Raw genomic sequence first — 17,349 nt, 5'->3', positions numbered from 1 at the left:
GGTGGTTACCAGGCATGGTCCCCCCGCGCTGTGGCCCGCCCCTTGCACTGAGCGGAGGCGCTGATTCCGTTACTGTCCCATCCCACTTCTAGCTCTTCGCTGAAGCAAGCCAAGGAGTGTGTCTTGTGCCACTGCTGCCAACGGGAGCAGAAACAAACCGCTGCTGCGGTGGCTTTTCCTCCTTTGCGCCAAACCGCGCGCTCCTCCTCCCCGTTCTTCCTTCCGCAAGGCGCACACTCCGCACACCTACGCAGGAGACCCCCCCACACCGACGCTCTTAGTACCGGACACATTTTCCCAGAGAGCACACACTTCGCACAGTAGATTTGTTTTAATTTACAAAAGTTCCTTTTATTTAAGATCCAGAGCGTGTGGTTGTTTTTTTTTTTTAATATAAAATGACGTGGCCCCGCTTGACAACAACGCAAAAGGGTGGCGGTAAAATAAATAAAGCGCTTCAACAAACAAGGCCTAGTATGTAATCCCATGTCCCTTCCCCCCCTCCCCCGGGGGGGGCAAAATGCCCCGCCACCTCCTCCCCCCGTCCCCGGGGAGGTTCAAATGCCAACAGATGAACTTAACGTTTGGAAAACCATTTTACCCATGAGAATCCACATACCCAGCTCGACCGGATCCAGCTGTGACCCGGAGATACGATCGCCCGCATAACCCAGCCAAGTATAAAAGGCAACGGGAGGAAGGGGTGGGTGGTGGGAAGGGGGTAATTGTATCAAATAAATAGATGCCCCCCCAATTCAAGCAATTCTGCTACAGAACTCATGGAAGTCCTTCTCCATGAATATCTCGCTCTCGATCACATCGTCCTCGGAAGGGAAGTACTGCAAGCTCTCCTCCTGGTGCACGTCCGCCAAGCCGCCACCGAAAAACCGCAACTGCTGCTGCGAAGAGGGCTCCGAGTCAGTGGCGGCCGAGGAAGCGGGCGGAGACCAGGAGGAGGAGCGAGGATCCTCGGCAAAGTCCATCAGCGCCCCCCGGGAGTTCTCTAGCACCCCCAGGTAAGAGTCCATGTCCAGCGGGTCCATCTCACTGTCCGACCCGCCGCTCTCGGTGCCCACCGAGTCCGACCGCAGGTGCATGAGTTGGTACTTCTCCCGCATCAGGAACTGGTTGGTGTTGCGGGGGGCCCGCATGCCCGGGGCTCGCTTGCCCATCATGTTGACGGGGCGCAGAGAGAGCAGCACCCTGGGGCGGGTGGGCCGATAGCACCGCTGGGAGACCCTGCAGTGCTGCTGCTGGTAATGGGCGTGCGTCCTACTGCCCAAAAGCTTCCTGGAGAAGGCGGGGGTCCTTCCACGCCAGCTGTGGTGCCAGCGACCCCTGCTGCAGCCCCTCCGGGGCGCTCCCTCCTTCTGCTGCTGCTGGTAGGCTTCCGGCACCTCTTCCTCCTTCCCAGCCCTGGCAGGCTCCCAGGGGGCAGCCCTGGCTCCTGTGCCACACGTGATCAGCTCTTCTCTTCTCAACATAGTAACCCTCTCACATACTCTTTGCAGCCCTGGACAGCTGCCAACAACCCCCAAAGAAGCAAATTCAATGTCGTCCGTCTTCTTCTTAGCGTTTCCCCCCCTTCTGGGTTGGCTTGTTCGTTGCTGGTTGGTAAAGCACTGCGGTTTCCCCCCAGCCAAAGGGGCTTTCCTGCTGCCTCTACCTTTTCACAATCCGCTCTGTTTTTTTCTTGACCAGAGCCCTTTGACAGTGCATAGCCTGGCTGAGCTGCTGCAGGCTGTGGGGCAGCTTGACCAGTTTTAGGCTGCTGCCTAGAAGAGTTTATCTCGCCTTCTTCTGTAGCAGATTGTTACTCCGGTGCAAACCGCTACAGAATAACAACTGCCTAGGACTGTGGGTGTGTTTGACAAAAGGAGAAGGGGAGAGAAGCAGGGAGGTCGCGTCGGACGCTCTTTGCCGTTTACTGTCTAGTTGCACAGCCCCGAGAAAACAAACACACACCACCCTCCGCGTTTTGCTTGCTCTTTTTTAGTGTTTCTCCAGTTCACACCCCCTTATGTACAGGACATGGAGCAGTCCAAAAGCAGCCAGTGTGGAGGGGGTGTGTGCATCAACGAATAATTTTTCCTTCCAAACCCTTGCATCGACGTGCAAAACCGACATGCTGCATGTCAGGCAAGGAGGAATGCGTCTGCATGGGGTGTCGGTGGTGTTTTCTGCTTCTCCCCCTACATTTGTTGCATTTACACAATAGTGGTTTGGCCCAACTCCAGGCGAGTTATTCTGTGTGATTTCCATGCACAACCCTCGCCTACGCCCGGATTTTTTTGCGCAGCTCCACCCCGAGCTTGCCTTGGTTGCATCGAATACGTAAAGAGCTTAACGGCCGGTGGAAGCACAAAACAAGCGCTTGAGTGGCGTGTTGCTCAGAGGAACAGACGGGGTGGTGCCTAGGCAAGTGAATGCCTGCGAACTGGCAGGAGAGACAGCTAGCAGGGGAACCCTGGGTCTAGCTGCACACTGCAGCTGTGTTTGCAAAAGGTTGATATGCTGGAGGGACAGTGTGTGAAAACTCTTTTCAGCCTTCCCCACCCCTTGTAACTCCTTGCATGTGCGGTCTGGGTGGTACACCAGCAATAATTGGAGATAGGGGAAGCGGCCATCCTGCCACTGAAAGTTGAGGAAAGAGGGGTGGGGTGGGTGATTGATCGTGGGCATTTTAGCTGTGGGTTCTTGTTTGTTTTTATTGGTGGGCGTCCAAGACGCCCGCCCCTCCCCCAACATCAGCTGTTTGGACTCTGGGAGATCCCGCCACATTGCTCACTGGAGCTATTCGTCCTCTTGCCACCGAAACCATTGTAACAAATCCTGTGCGTTTTACATCTCAGAAAAAGGCAAAGGATTTTTAAAAATATCCCGAGGGCAAGTCTGTCTAACACTCTTTAGCGGGCTCGGCCCGAAGTTCGGCTTAAAAGCTGCAGAGAAATGATCAGGAAGACCCTTCCTCATTTCGAAAGGTCCGGGATAAAATTGCGTATTTTAGTGTAAAAAAAGAACACGAACACAAGATTGATCTCGTTCACGAAACAGCAGTAGCAAGGGGAGTATGCTAGGAGTGAAGGGAGGAGTTGCAGGGGCCTGCGGCAGCACTGTCCATACACATTCAATTTCTATTTGACTACAAGGGGGCGGAGTGGAGGACTGGGAAGGATCCGTTCGCAAGGGACGTGCTAGACTTGTTCTACAGCCCTTGTTTACAGCCATCATGTTTAGCCAGCCCCCTTCTCTCCCCGCTGGCAGACAGACACCCTGACCCTCCCCCTTCTCATCGGCTTTTGGGGTGGGGGTGGGGGGTTTGGGAGGAGGAGGAGGATTTAAGGGCTGTGCAAATAAACTGTCATCTCAAGAACTCTGCTAGTGTTCAAATAGTTAACTGTTTGTATCGTGTTCCTTAATGCAATTTAGTAACCCCGTGTATTAATTAAAATACTTACAGATTATGCCAGATGGATCTGCCAATAGCTGGAGTGAGCAAAATGTTCCCATTAGCTTTGTTTACACCTTTTGGCCACCTCTTTAATTGGTTTTTCACCTAGATATTACTGGTCTGGTTTTTAGGGAGTGCTGAGCAACTATTTAAGTCAGGAGGAGCAGTGGATGTTTAACATTTGAAAATCAGGTAACTTAATTTAGTAGCTTAAATATGCATTTAGCTGCTTAATTTTAGGCACATAAATTTGAAAGCCTTGGGCTTTGTATTTATGAGTAGATTTTTGCCTTTATTTAGACAACTTCAAACAAACTGTTGAACAACCATGTGATTGTTGGAGCATTTTGAACTTTAGTACCAGAGTGTGGCGTAAGGGCTGTTTAAACAGTTAGCATTTAACTTTGTCTTCTTACACATGACAGTGACTTCTCTACTGTCCCCAGTCTTGAAGATACATTATTTACCACAAAAATAACTACTATGTACTCAGTCAAAATAATTTTCATTACCGTGTGGGCATGAGTAAGGACAGCAAGATTGGGGTGCTTATATATGTTTACTGTAGCTGTGGTGAGGGGAAAGAGGAGAATAAACTATACAAGACTGAGCCCTGGTCTACACTACGAGTTTAGGTCAGATTTAGCAGCATGAGATTGGTTTAGCCCTGTATCCGTCCACACTAAGAAGCCATTTTTTCTGACTTTAAGGGCTCTTAAAACCGGTTTCTGTACTCCTCCCCGATGAGTGGATTAGCGCTGAAATCGACCTTGCTGGGTCCAATTTGGGGTAGTGTGGACACAATTCGATAGTATTGGTCTCCGGGAGCTATCCCAGAGTGCTCCATTGTGACCGCTCTGGACAGCACTCTCAGCTCAGATGCACTGGCCAGGTAGACAGGAAAAGCTCCACAAACTTTTGAATTTCATTTCCTGTTTGACCAGCGTGGCGAGATGATCAGCAGAGGTGACCATGCAGTCCCAGAATCGCAACAGAGCTCCAACATGAACCGAACGGGAGGTACTGGATCTGATTGCTGTATAGGGAGATGAATCTGTGCTATCAGAACTCCGTTCAAAAAGACGAAATGCCAAAATATTTGAAAAAATCTCCACAGGCATGAAAGGACAGAGGCTATAACAGGGATCCACAGCAGTGCCACGTGAAACTTAAGGCAAGCCTACCAAAGAACCAGAGAGGCAAATGGCCACTCCGGGTCAGAGCCCTAGACATGCCGCTTCTATGATAAGCTGGATGCCATTCTAGGGGGTGCCCCTACAACTACCCCAACCCTGTGCATGGATTCCGTCCATGGACTCTCATGCAACAGGGATGTGGATTTTGGGGATGAGGAAGATGAGGAGGAGGAGGAGATTGAAGCACAGCAAGCAAGTGGAGAAACCGTTTTCCCCAACAGCCAGGAACTGTTTTTCACCCTGGATCTAGTATCCTCCCAACCCACTGAAGGCAGGCTCCCGGACCGAGAAGACGGAGAAGGGACCTCTGGTGAGTGTACCTTTGTAAATATAATACATGGTTTAAAAGTAAGCATGTTTAATGATTAATTTGCCGTGATGACTTGGGATGCATTCGCGGCCAGTACAGCTACTGGAAAAGTCTGTTAATGTGTATGGGGATGGAGTGGAAATCCTCCAGGGACATCTCAGTGAGGCTCTTCTGGATGTGCTCCCAAAGCCTTTGCAAAAGGTTTCTGGGGAGGGCAGCCTTATTCCATCCTCCGTGGTAGGACATTTTAACCAGACAGGCCAGCAGCACGTAGTCAGGAATCATTGCATAACAAAGCATGGCAGTTTATGGTCCTGGTGTTTGCTGGCATTCAAGCAACATCCGTTCTTTATCTCTCTGTATTATCCTCAGGAGAGTGATATCATTCATGGTCACCTGGTTGAAATAGGGGAACTTTATTAAGGGGACATTCAGAGGTGGCCATTCCTTCTGGGCTGTTTGCCTGTGGCTGAACAGAAATCACCCCAGCTGTTAGCCACACAATGGGGGGAGGGGTGAAGCGATCATCCCAGAGAATTGGGTGTGTGTGGGGGGGTTAGTTGGGTTTGTGCTGCATGTTAACCCGAAAACCACAGCCCCTCCTTTTAAATGGCCAACCCATTTTAAAGGGCCAACCCAATGGGTGCTTTGTATGTGAAATGAGGGCGCTGCTGTTTGAAACCATTCCCACATGTTAGGAAGGTTAAAGAAGCCAAAAGACTGTGGCTTATCATGGCTGCCTGCAAGCCGAATTCTGTTGCACGCCAGCCCTGCATGTGTGATCTCTCACACCATACTGGCAGGCCCTTGATATAAGAGGCAAAATGCGACCTTGTAAAGAAAGCACACATGCTATGTAATGTTAACAGCTTGGTTCACTTGAGTCTACCCATTGTCCTCTAAAATGTCTCTTTTTTTAAGACTAATCTCTCTTTTTTCCCTCCCGCAGCTGCAAATGTTTCATCGCTCCATGTATCATCTCCGTCCCAGAGGCTATCAAAGATTAGAAGCCGAAAAAAACGCACTTGTGATTAAATGTTCTCTGAACTCTTGCAGTCCTCCCACGCTGAAAGAGCCCAGCACAATGCGTGGAGGGAGACAATGTCAGAGTCCAGGAAAGCACAAAATGAACGTGAGGAGAGGAGGGAGGTGCAAGAGGAGAGGAGGCAGGATGCAGTGCTGAGGCTACTGGAGGCTCAAACTGATATGCTCCGGTGTATGGTTGAGGTGCAGGAAAGGCAGCAGGAGCACAGACCGCTGCTGCAGCCCCTGTCTAACCAACCACCCTCCTCCCCAAGTTCCATAGCCTCCTCACCTAGATGCCCAAGAATGCGGTGGGGGGGCCTCAAGGCACCCAACCACTCCACCCCAGAGGACTGCCCAAGCAACAGAAAGCTGGCATTCAATAAGTTTTGAAGTACAGTATGGCCTTGTCCTTCCATCCTCCCCTCCTCCCCCACCCCTCCTGGGCTACCTTGGGAGTCATCCCCCCATTTCTGTGACGAATTAATAAAGAATGAATGAATTTGAAACAATGACTTTATTGCCTCTGCAAGCGGTAATAAAAGGGGGGCTTACAAGGGAGTAGAGTGAACCAAGGGGGCGAGTTTTCATCAAGGAGAAACAAACCGAACTTTCACACCATAGCCTGGCCAGTCATGAAGCTGGTTTTCAAAGCTTCTCTGATGCGCAGCGCACCCTGCTGTGCTCTTCTAACCACCCTGGTGTCTGGCTGCGCCGAATCAGTGGCCAGGTGATTTGCCTCAGCCTCCCACCCTGCCATAAACGTCTCCCCCTTACTCTCACAGAGATTGTGGAGCACACAGCAAGCAGTAATAACAGTGGGAATATTGGTTTCGCTGAGGTCTAAGCGATCAGTAAACTCTGCCAGCGCGCCATTAAACGTCCAAATGCACATTCTACCACCATTCTGCACTTGCTCAGCCTGTAGTTGAACAGCTCCTGACGACTACCCAGGCTGCCTGTGTACGGCTTCATGAGCCATGGCATTAAGGGGTAGGCTGGGTCCCCAAGGATAACTATAGCCATTTCAACATCCCCAACAGTTATTTTCTGGTCTGGAAAGTAAGTCCCTTGCTTTAGCCGTTCCCACAGACCAGAGTTCCTGAAGATGCGAGTGTCATGTACCTTTCCCAGCCATCCCACGTTGATGTTGGTGAAACGTGCCTTGTGATCCACCAGTGCTTGCGGCACCATTGAAAAATACCCCTTTTGGTTTATGTACTGGTTGCCTTGGTGGTCCGGTCCCAAGATAAGGATATGCATTCTGTCTATCGCCCCACCACAGTTAAGGAATCCCATTGCAGCAAAGCCATCTGGTATGACCTGCACATTTCGCAGAGTCACTACCCTTGATAGCAGCAAGTCAGTGATCACGTTGGCTACTTGCACCACAGTAGATTTGCGCACTCCAAATTGATTCCCGACTGACCGGTAGCTGTCTGGCGTTGCAAGCTTCCAGGGGGCTATCACGATTCGCTTGTGAACTGTGAGGGCTCCTCTCCTCTCGGTATTCTGGCAATTCAGGGCAGGGGAAAGCGAGTCACAAGTTCCACGAAAGTGCCCTTACACATGTGAAAGTTTTGCAGCCATTGGGAATCATCCCAGACCTGCAACACTATGCGGTCCCACCAGTCTGTGCTTATTTCCTGGGTCCAGAATAGGCATTCCATGGCATGAGCCTGCCCCATTGCCACCAGGATGGCCAAATTGCCAGGGCCCGTACTTTGAGAGAAGTCTGTGTCCATGTCCTCATCCTCATCGCTCTCCTCACTGTGCTGCCGTCACCTACTCGCCTGCTTTTGCAGATTCTGGTTCTGCATATACTGCTGGATAATGCGCCTGGTGTTTAGAGCAGTCACAACTGCTGCAGTGATCTGAGCGGGCTCCATGCTTGCCGTGGTGTGGCGTGAGCAGAAGAGCAGAATGGCAGCGGAAGCGGCAGGTGGATGACGATGCTGACAGCAATATGGCGCCCACACAAAAAAAGGCACAAAACAATTGTAGACCGTTGCTTTCATGAAGGGAGGAGCAAGGGGTAGGCTGGCAGCAGACAGTGCACTACGACTGCTAGCTGTTGTCATCTCCTGGGTGCTCACCAGCAGACAGTGCAGTACGACTGCTAGCTATGATCGTCTCCTGGGTGCTCGCGGTGCTGCTGGCTGGGAGAGCAGCCTGAGGCAGAATGGCCCCCTCAAGGATTGAACTCACAACCCTGGGTTTAGCAGGCCAATGCTTAAATCAATGAGCTATCCCTCTGCCAATATTCCAGGCAGGACTGAATCTCCATTAGACAAAACTTAAAAGAAGAGACTGACCTGAGTCACTCCCATTTATGTCCAGGCGCCCCTGACAGACCTTACCGAGATCTGCTAGGAGCACCCATGTCTGCTCAGGCACCCCGAGCGACCTCACTGAGGCTGGCCAAGAGCACCCATGAGACGATGAGGATGGATACCAATCATACTGCACAATCTGCTGCCATAAGGCAATGAGTTGCTGCTGTGTAGCAATGCAGTCCCACGTCTGCCAGCTCCCAGGAGACATATGGTGACGGTGAGCTGAGCGGGCTCCATGCTTGCCTTGGTATGGCATCTGCATGGGTAACCCAGGAAAAAAGGTGCGAAACGATTGTCTGACATTGATTTCACGGAGGGAGGAAGGGAGGGGGCTGACGACATGTACCCAGAGCCACCCGCGACAATGTTTTTTGCCCCATCAGGCATTGGGATCTCAACCCAGAATTCCAATGGGCGGCGGAGACTGCGGGAACTGTGGGCTAGCTACCCACAGTGCAACGCTCCAGAAGTTAACGCTAGCCTCGGTACTGTGGACGCACTCCGCTGACTTAATGGTCTTAAGTGGGGACACACACAATTGACTTTATAAAATCGCTTTCTAAAAAATCGACTTCTATAAATTCGACCTAATTTCATAGTGTAGACATAGAAGAGGGGGAGAAAGATAAAAAAGATAGAGAATGAACAAAGGCAAGCCAAAGGTAGTTGTGGGAGGAGAAATGGAGTTGAGCAACAGGAGTAAAAGGTGAGGGCAGAATTGACCAGACACATGCTATATTCAATCAAAGTGGAAAAATATAATTTATTAATATTGCTTAAATACGTATTATTTTAACTAGTAATTTGTTTTAAAATTCCTTTAGAACAGGAACTAATACAGAGTTTACTTTAACATAACTGCTTAAATTTGTTTGTCAACTGTGAGTTAAAGAAACTAGGACTGTCGATTAATCGCAGTTAACTCACTAAATTAACTCAAAAATTAATCATGATTAAAAAAATTAATCGTGATTAATCGCACTGTTAAACAATAGAACACCAATTGAAATGTATTACATCTTTTTGGATGTTTTTCTACATTTTCAAAAATATTGATTTTTATTGCAACACAGAACACAAAGTGTACAGTGCTCATTTTATATTATTTTTTATTACAAATATTTGCACTGTAAAAATGATCAAGAAAAGAAATAGTATTTTTCAATTCATCTCATACAACTACTGTAATGCAATCTCTTTATCATGAAAGTGTAACTTACAAATGTAGATTTTTTTTGTCACATAACTGTGCTCAAAAGAAAACAATGCAAAACTTTAGAACCTATAAGTCCACTCAGTCCTACTTCTTGTTCAGTCAATCCCTAAGACAAACAAGTTTGTTTACATTTAAAGGAGATACTGCTGCCTTCTTATTTACAATGCCATCTAAAAATGAGAACAGGAATTTGCATGGCACTTTTCTAGCCAGCACTGCAAGGTATTTACATGCCAGATATGCTAAACATTTGTATGCCCCTTCATGCTTTGGCCACCATTCCAGATGACATGCTTCTGTGCTGATGGTGCTTGTTAAAAAAAAAATGCTTTAATTAAATTTGTGACTGATCTCCTTGGGGGGGAACTGTATGTCTCCTGTTCAGTTTTACCCGCATTCTGCCATATATTTTATGTTATAGCAGTCTCCGATGATGACCCAGCACAAGTTCATTTTAAAAACACTTTCAAGGCAGATTTGAAAAAAACGCAAAAAAGGTACCATTGATTTCTAAAAATAGCTTCAGCACTCAACCTAAGGTTTAAGAATCTGAAGTGCCATCTAAAAGCTGACAAGGATGAGGTATGGAGCATGCTTTCAGAAGTCTTAAAAGAGCAATACTTAGATGTGGAAACTACAGAACCCAAACCACCAAAACAGAAAATCAATCTTGTGCTGGTGGCATCTGACTCAGATGATGAAAATGAACATGCGTCGGTCCGCTCTGCTTTGGATTGTTATCGAGAAGAACCCGTCATCAGAATGGACGAATGTCCTCTGGCATGGTGGTTGAAGCACGGAGGGACATATGAATTTTTAGCACATCAGGCACATAAACATCTTGTGACGCCGGCTACAACAGTGCCATGCGCACACCTGTTTTCACTTTCAGGTGACTTTGTAAACAAGAAGTTGGCAGTATTGTCTCCTGCAAATTGTAACCAAACGTGTTTGTCAAAGTGATTGGATGAAGTAGGACCGAGTGAACTTGTAGGTTCTAAAGTTTTGTTTTATTTTTGAATGCAGTTTTTTTGGGTATATAATTCTTCATTTGTAAGTTCAGCTTTCACGATAAAGAGATTGCACTACAGTATTTGTATTAGGTGAATTGAAAAATGCTATTTCTTTTGTTTTTTTTCAGTGCAAATATTTGTAATAAAAATAAATTTAAAGTGAGCACGGTACACTTTGTATTCTGTGTTGTAATTGAAATGAATATATTTGAAAATGTAGAAAACATCAAAAAATATTTAAAGAAATTGTATGCTATTATTGTTTAACTGCACAATTAATTTTTGTAATCACTTGACAGCCCTAAAAGAAACCAATTTCTAAAGGCATACACCATTTAGAAGAGAAAACTAACCTAAGTAAAAGTCGTATTTGGTCATATTTATCTAAAGATGCAACTTCTGTAATTACACACTTAGGACAGTGAAGAATGTTATGGTAACATTTAGGCTTTATTGATTGATTTCTAAAAGTGCACTTATTACGTGTATGACTGGTCACATATATGTGTCTTAAAAAATAAAATTAGCCCATGGATAGCATTTGAGGAGGGACTAAATCCAGATTACCTTTCCTAAGTGAACAGTCCCACTAAAGTCAATGAACCTATTTGCATGAGCAAAGGAAGAATGATTTTGCCCAATGTCTTTAAAGCATTGTACAGATGTTAGCTAACTAGTTATTTCAACAAGTTCAATAAGTATTGTAAGTGTATATTACTCTAATTTTCCTCAGATGAGGAAGCTGATGTACAGAGATAAAGTGCTTTCCTGAGGCCAAACACAATTCACTTTGAGGGTGAGGATAACTAAAAAGTTTGTGACTCAATCAAGTACTCATGCATTCCTCCAAATTGTCCTGCTTCTAAGTTGGTTGACAAACATAAAATATAACAGATAAAATAGATTTAACTTCAGATTTCAAATTCAAGGCAGAACAGACCCACTATCACTGCCTCAGGCAAAAACTTGCCTGAACTGATGGGCTTTGCACTAGGCCCTGTAGGTCGAACAACTCAGGCCTTGTTAGATAAATAGGGAAAACAAATTTCAGAGAGAAAGGGCCATTGATGAAAACTTCCTATTCCTAGTCTCAAATCTAGGGAACAAAAGTGAAAAAGAGAATGTAAAAATGGTGGTGGTAGTTGAAAACAGCTTGATTTCACATTTAAGTGCACATAGGTATGCACAACCATTAACAGCCTTACAAAGCATTATGTAAAAAAGAAAAGGAGTACTTGTGACACCTTAGAGAGTAACAAATTTATTTGAGCATAAGCTTTCGTGAGCTACAGCTCACTTCCAATAAATTTGTTAGTCTCTAAGGTGCCACAAGTACTCCTTTTCTTTTTACTGTAAAGAGAGTGATCACTTAAGGTGAGCTATTACCAGCAGGAGAGCAGGGGGGATGTTACCATACACACTGTAAGGCAAGTGATCAGGTAAGGTGAGCTATTAGCAGCAGGAGAGATAAAAAACAAAAAAAAAACCCAAAACCTTTTGTAGTGATAATCAAGGTGGGCCATTTCCAGCAGTTGTCAAGAATGGGGGGGGGGGGGAGAGAATAAACATGGGGAAATAGTTTTACTTTTGTAGTGACACATCCACTCCCAGTCTTTATTCAAGCCTAATTTAATGGTGTCCAGTTTGCAAATTAATTCCAATTCAGCAGTCTCTTGCTGGAGTCTGTTTTTGAAGTTTTTTTGTTGAAGAATTGCCGCTTTTAGGTCTGTAATTGAGTGACCAAAGAGATTGAAGTGTTCTCTGACTGGTTTTTGAATGTTATAATTCTTGACGTCTGATTTGTGTCCATTTATTCTTTTACATAGAGACTGTCCAGTACAGACTCCAACGAGAGACTGCTGAATTGGAATTAATTTGCAAACTGGATACAATTAACTTAGGCTTGAATAGAGACTGGGAGTGGATGTGTCATTACACAAAGTAAAATTATTTCCCCATGTTTATTCCCCCTCGCCCCTCCACCCCATTCCTCACAGGTTCTTGTCAACTGCTGGAAATGGCCCACCTTGATTATCACTACAAAATGTTTTTTTTTGTTTCGTTTTTTTTTCTCTCCTGCTGGTAATAGCTCACCTTACCTGATCACTCTCGTTACAGTGTGTATGGTAACACCCATTGTTTCATGTTCTCTGTGTATATAAAATCTCCCCACTGTATTTTCTCCTGCATGCATCCGATGAAGCGAGCTGTAGCTCACGAAAGCTTATGCTCAAATAAATTTGTTAGTTTCTAAGGTGCCACAAGTACTCCTTTTCTTTTTGCGGATACAGATTAACACAGCTGGTACTCTGAAACAAAGCATTATGTAGTCACTCCCTCATCAATGTGGAGATATAGTGCTTCCTAGTGGTTTTTAAAACATTAGCAATGTGCCCTGCTGCAAATGAGTTTTGAGTATATGTTTCTATTTTATAGGTAATAAATGTGTAAATAAAGGGCACTGTCAAGGTTCCTCCCCCACTCTGAACTCTAGGGTACAGATGTGGGGTCCTGCATGAAAAACCTCCTAAGCTTATCTTTACCAGCTTAGGTCAAAACTTCCCCAAGGTACAAAATATTCCACCCGTTGTCCTTGGATTGGCCGCTACCACCACCAAACTAATACTGGTTACTGGGGAAGAGCTGTTTGGACGCGTCCTTCCCCCCAAAATACTTCCCAAAACCTTGCACCCCACTTCCTGGACAAGGTTTGGTAAAAAGCCTCACCAATTTGCCTAGGTGACTACAGACCCAGACCCTTGGATCTTAAGAACAATGAACAATCCTCCCAACACTTGCACCCCCCCTTTCCTGGGAAATGTTGGATAAAAAGCCTCACCAATTTGCATAGGTGACCACAGACCCAAACCCTTGGATCTGAGAACAATGAAAAAGCATTCAGTTTTCTTACAAGACGATTTTTAATAAAAATAGAAGTAAATAGAAATAAAGAAATCCCCCCTGTAAAATCAGGATGGTAGATATCTTACAGGGTAATTAGATTCAAAACATAGAGAACCCCTCTAGGCAAAACCTTAAGTTACAAAAAAGATACACAGACAGAAATAGTTATTCTATTCAGCACAATTCTTTTCTCAGCCATTTAAAGAAATCATAATCTAACACATATCTAGCTAGATTACTTACTAAACTTACTAAACTTACTAAACTTACTAAAAGTTCTAAGACTCCATTCCTGGTCTATCCCCGGTAAAGACCAGCATATAGATAGACACAGACCCTTTGTTTCTCTCCCTCCTCCCAGCTTTTGAAAGTATCTTGTCTCCTCATTGGTCATTTTGGTCAGGTGCCAGCGAGGTTACCTTTAGCTTCTTAACCCTTTACAGGTGAGAGGAGCTTTCCCCTGGCCAGGAGGGATTTCAAAGGGGTTTACCCTTCCCTTTATATTTATGACAGGCACTTTCCACTTTTTTTTCTCTTTAGTGCAACATTTTCACATACTTCACAATCAGTGGATGATGCCAATATTATAACATTGGTTGGTGGGTGGAGAGCAGTGGTGAATATTTGGACAGAGAAATTACAATTCTCAACAGTATTAAAAACAAAAAACTCTAGTTAGATAGATGGAGCCTGAGGTAGGGTGGGAACTGGAATACAGTGAGAGAGAAGTTAGTGGTAAGAACATAAGAATGGCCATACTGAGTCAGACCAAAGGTCCATCCAGCCCAGTATCTTGTCTACCGACAGTGGCCAATTCCAGGTGCCCCAGAGGGAGTGAACCCAACAGGTAATGATCTAGTGATCTCTCTCCTGCCATCCATCTCCACCCTCTGACAAACAGAGGCTAGGGACACCATTCCTTGCCCATCCTGGCTAATAGCCATTAATGGACTTAACCTCCATGAATTTATCCAGTTCTCTTTTAAACCCTGTTATAGTCCTAGCCTTCACAACCTCCTCAGGCTAGGCATTCCATAGGTTGACTGTGTGGTGAGTGAAGAACTTCCTTTTATTTGTTTTAAATCTGCTACCCATTAATTTCATTTGGTGGCCCCTAGTTCTTATATTATGGGAACAAGTAAATAACTTTTCCTTATTCACTTTCTCCACATCACTCATGATTTTATATACCTCTATCATATCCCCCCTTAGTCTCCTCTTTTTCAAGCTGAAAAGTCCTAGTCTCTTTAATCTCTCCTCACATGGGACCCGTTCCAAACCCCTAATCATTTTAGTTGCCCTTTTCTGAACCTTTTCTAATGCCAGTATATCTTTTTTGAGATGAGGGGACCACATCGGTATGCAATATTCAAGATGTGGGCGTACCAGGGATTTATATAAGGACAATAAGATATTCGCCATCCTATTCTCTATCCCTTTTTTAATGATTCCTAACATCCCATTTGCTTTTTTGACTGCCGCTGCACACTGCGTGGACGTCTTCAGAAAACTATCGATGATGACTCCAAGATCTTTCTCCTGATTAGTTGTAGCTAAATTAGCCCCCATCATATTGTATGTATAGTTGGGGTTATTTTTTCTAGTGTGCATTACTTTACATTTATCCACATTAAATTTCATTTGACATTTTGTTGCCCAATCACTTAGTTTTGTGAGATCTTTTTGAAGTTCTTCACAGTCTGCTTTGGTCTTAACTATCTTGAGCAGGTTAGTATCATCTGCAGGCTTTGCCACCTCACTGTTTACCCTTTTCTCCAGATCATTTAACCTGGAAGGGAGCTGGAAGTAGCTGAAGCATAGTCACTGAGGGACATGTCAAGTGGATTTGGCAGGGAAGACTGTCAGGAACAGAGTTTAGGGAGGGAAGGGTAGAGTGGGTGCAGCCTAGGAGAAATGGGCTAGGGAACTGGTAGAGAGACCACCAGGCCAAGAAGGAGCAGCCCATAAAGAGATGGAATATAGGGCTGTGTTAAGGAATGTAACGTGGCATGAACTTGGAAGGATGGCCAGGAATAATAGAGAAGAAGGGTTGCTGTGGTTGTACCACCACCAGCAGCAGTGCGGAAGTAAGGGTAGCAGTACCGCAACCCCCTCTATAGTAACTATGTGATCCCCCCACCAACTCCTTTTTGTGTCAGGACCCCTACAATTATAATACCATGAAATTTCAGATTTAAATAGCTGAAATCATGAAATTTACTATTTTTAAAACCCTATGACCTTGAAATTGACCAAAATGGACTGTGAATTTGGTAGGGCCCTATTTATTATATATAGTGGAGCAGTAATTTCTTACATAGTCATTGACTCCAACAATGAAAAATGCTGAAGTAATCCCAATACAGCACAGAACTAATTGCACAGGTAGCTAGCAGCAATTTACTTCCAATTACATGAAACATTTTAATAATTAGCCTCATCAATATTATAAAGCTAATGAAATCCAATGTAGTATTTCAAATGTTAGTGTCTGTATTGCTTTGTTGTGAGCTGTGAGGACAAGATTGTGGATCTTACAACAAAATCACCACGAGGTCATAATAACCACTTTTACCCTTACATTACTTGGTTATTTTTTACAAATTCTAACAATTGCAATTTGCTTACCTCACAGTTACTAGCCTAACTACATTTCTGACCCCTCCTGGTCTATTTGAGCATACCTTCTCAGGCCTCAGGCTTTCACTTCTATCTTGGGTGGAGTTACATGACTTTCCCACTATCAGAGTGGGCAGTGGGTTGAAGTTCCCTAGTATAAACTGGTTTCAGAGTAACAGCTGTGTTAGTCTGTATTTGCAAAAAGAAAATGAGTACTTGTGGCACCTTAGAGACTAACCAATTTATTTGAGCATAAGCTTTCGTGAGCTACAGCTCACTTAATCGGATAAACTGTGATTACTTCAGCAGACGTGATTTGGAAAAGACCACGTAGCTTTGTTCCTTCCAAGAACAATCACAGAGGTATATACAATGACCACACAGGTTTCAGCCTCTTTAAAGCAAAGTATTAAAATTTTTAGAACAAAGCATTTCTGAGAAAACATTTTTAAAATAATAACAGACTATAGTCATATCTACTTTTCCCTAAGACTTAATATTTCCTGGAACTAGGAAGGCCCAACTTCTTTAGAGAGACTGACTACCTAGTTTGTCTATATCAGCTTGTCTCCCTAGATAGCTTCTGACAAGCGACCCCCTAGCTCGCCAGAGAACGGCTTTTTAACTGTTCTTTTGATCTCCAGGTCCTAGCTTTTGCAATTTGTCAGAGACAGGATCCTTGAAAGTAACAGCTTGCCACATTATCTTTCTTTGGTAAGTGCTCATTTAGATCTGTTGTGTTGCTTTCCTATTTGTTCCTCCCATGGACCCCTATTAAGTTAGATAAATTCAATCAAACAGGCAATTCTAATAACCCACCATACATTAAGGATACCTCACCAACCAGTACACTGTCAGTGTGAATAAAATTATTGAACCTCATTATTTTTAGATTATTCCTACCACTCTTCCATCACAATTCACCATTGAAAAACTGTTCATGCTTCACCCATTTGCCAATTATTTGGTGGCTTTGAGGAGTACTGATCTCCATTCACCTAGTATCAATACTGAGAAAAAATAAAATTAAGAGGCACTCTTGTAGGCAATCTTAAGAAACCCCCAAAGTCACAAGTGATTTGCTTGCAGGCAGGGAAGTTACGGAAACTTCCACTCTAAATTGGCATTCAGAGACTCAACATCCAGTTTCCCAAATAAGGCTTGTATTTTATTGTATTCTGTGTCTCTGTGGCTTGTATGACCATTTGCTAAATAGCAAGCCTAAGAAACTGGTTCTTGCACACACTCGTTGTGCTCTAGGCAGGCCAATTCAGTGTATGT

The 17,349-nt window shown here is 44.8% G+C and overlaps 1 protein-coding gene across 1 annotated transcript in view; it reads left to right on the top strand.

Moving 5' to 3' along the window:
* Positions 1-718: 718 nt before the first annotated feature.
* Positions 719-17,349, top strand: part of IARS1 (isoleucyl-tRNA synthetase 1) — a 198,308-nt gene continuing 181,677 nt past the window's right edge. Inside the window, exon 1 of the mRNA XM_073352336.1 lies at positions 719-1,016. The gene's annotated coding sequence lies outside the window, so the exon portion shown is untranslated. The remainder of the gene's footprint in view (positions 1,017-17,349) is intronic.

Source organism: Lepidochelys kempii, chromosome 7, assembly GCF_965140265.1.
Source record: "Lepidochelys kempii isolate rLepKem1 chromosome 7, rLepKem1.hap2, whole genome shotgun sequence".
NCBI lineage: Eukaryota > Metazoa > Chordata > Testudines > Cheloniidae > Lepidochelys > Lepidochelys kempii.
The sequence above is the reverse complement of the archived record's forward strand: the minus strand, read 5'-3'. Positions and strand labels throughout refer to the sequence as shown.